Source organism: Coregonus lavaretus (genome assembly GCF_964263955.1).
Source record: "Coregonus lavaretus genome assembly, chromosome: 7".
NCBI lineage: Eukaryota > Metazoa > Chordata > Actinopteri > Salmoniformes > Salmonidae > Coregonus > Coregonus lavaretus.
This window is the reverse complement of record NC_139994.1, coordinates 19,317,651-19,320,125: the sequence shown is the minus strand read 5'-3', so window position 1 is coordinate 19,320,125 and position 2,475 is coordinate 19,317,651.

Sequence of the window (2,475 nt, the reverse complement as noted above, 5' to 3'; positions counted from 1 at the left end):
CAGGAGTCTTATGGCTTGGGGGTAGAAGCTGTTGAGAAGCCTTTTGGACCTAGACTTGGCGCTCCGGTACCGCTTGCCGTGCGGTAGCAGAGAGAACAGTCTATGACTAGGGTGGCTGGAGTCTTTGACAATTTTGAGGGCCTTCCTCTGACACCGCCTGGTATAGAGGTCCTGGATGGCAGGAAGCTTGGCCCCAGTGATGTACTGGGCCGTACGCACTACCCTCTGTAGCACCTTGCGGTCAGAGGCCGAGCAGTTGCCATACCAGGCGGTGATGCAACCAGTCAGGATGCTCTCGATGGTACAGCTGTAGAACTTTTTGAGGATCTGAGGACCCATGCCAAATCTTTTCAGTCTCCTGAGGGGGAATAGGCTTTGTCGTGTCCTCTTCACGACTGTCTTGGTGTGTTTGGACCATGATAGTTCATTGGTGATGTGGACACCAAGGAACTTGAAGCTCTCAACCTGTTCCACTACAGCCCCGTCGATGAGAATGGGGGCGTGCTCAGTCCTCTTTTTTTTTCTGTAGTCCACAATCATCTCCTTTGTCTTGGTCACGTTGAGGGAGAGGTTGTTATCCTGGCACCACACGGCCAGGTCTCTGACCTCCTCCCTATAAGCTGTCTCATCGTTGTTGGTGATCAGGCCTACCACTGATGATGGTGTTGGAGTCGTGCCTGGCCATGCAGTCATGGGTGAACAGGGAGTACAGGAGGGGACTGAGCACGCACCCCTGAGGGGCCCCCGTGTTGAGGATCAGCGTGGCAGATGTGTTGTTACCTACCCTTACCACCTGGGGGGCGGCCCGTCAGGAAGTCCAGGATCCAGTTGCAGAGGGAGGTGTTTAGTCCCTGGGTCCATAGCTTAGTGATGAGCTTTGAGGGCACTATGGTATTGAACGCTGAGCTGTAGTCAATGAATAGCATTCTCACGTAGGTGTTCCTCTTGTCCAGGTGGGAAAGGGCAGTGTGGAGTGCAATAGAGATTGCATCATCTGTGGATCTGTTGGGGCGGTATGCAAATTGGAGTGGGTCTAGGGTTTCTGGGATAATGGTGTTGATGTGAGCCATGACCAGCCTTTCAAAGCACTTCATGGCTACAGACGTCAGTGCTACGGGTCGGTAGTCATTTAGGCAGGTTATCTTAGTGTCCTTGGGCACGGGGACTATGGTGGTCTGCTTGAAACATGTTGGTATGACAGACTCAGTCAGGGACATGTTGAAAATGTCAGTGAAGACACTTGCCAGTTGGTCAGCACATGCTCGGAGTACACGTCCTGGTAATCCGTCTGGCCCTGCGGCCTTGTGAATGTTGACCTGCTTAAAAGTCTTACTCACATCGGCTACGGAGAGCGTGATCACATAGTCATCCGGAACAGCTGGTGCTCTCATGCATGCTTCAGTGTTGCTTGCCTCGAAGCGAGCAAAGAAGTGGTTTAGCTCGTCTGGAAGTCTTGTGTCACTGGGCAGCTCGCGGCTGTGCTTCCCTTTGTAGTCTGTAATAGTTTTCAAGCCCTGCCATATCCGACGAGCGTCACACAAAGGTTGCGTTCACACAGTTAGAACAATTCAGATCTTTTGCCAAACATTTGCATATCTGAAACCTATCTGTTATTTTCTCTAAAGTGTAAACAGCAGAAAAACACATGGAATCTGATCTTTTGACTTCAGATTTATACCACCTCCATATGTGGATCTGAATTCTGATACAAACCTGATCCTCCATACGTGACCTCTGTCTGGATGCTCAGATCAAGATTTCTTTGCTCCGATTTTTATTTTTCATAACTTGCCTTTACCATGACAGCCACTCCAAAATATAAAGGAACAGTTACAGGAAATGAGAATTGCATCTGTGTGCTTCTTCTGAGGCTACATCAGTGTTAAATCATATTTTTTTCACATGTAAAACTGAGTGTGGACAGTCAGAAAAAATTATTGGATATAGAAAGAAAATCTGATTTGGGTTCTTAGGGTGGCTGTGTAAACACAGCCTTATACACACGCATGCGCATGCATGCACACAAAGGCATGCACACACAGGCATGCACACACAGGCATGCACACACAGTGTCACACCCTGGCTCTGGGACTCTATATGTTGAGCCAGGGTGTGTTCATTCTATGTGTTCTGTTTCTATGTTGGGTGTTCTAGGTTGTGTATTCTATGTTTGCCTGAGTGACTCCCAATCAGAGGCAACGAGTGTCAGCTGTTGGCTGGTTGTCTCTGATTGGGAGCCATATTTATACTGTCTGTTTTCCCTTGGTGTTTGTGGGTTTTTGTTCCGTGTTCGGTCATTGTCACCGTGGACTTCACGAGTCGTTTATTGTTTTGTGCTGTAATATAATAAAGTAACATGTTCGTTCATCACGCTGCGCATTGGTCTACTTCTCTCCCTGACGATCGTGACAGAAAAACCCACCATACCAGGACCAAGCAGCGTGTCCAGGAGCAGGCAGACTGGACATTGGAGGA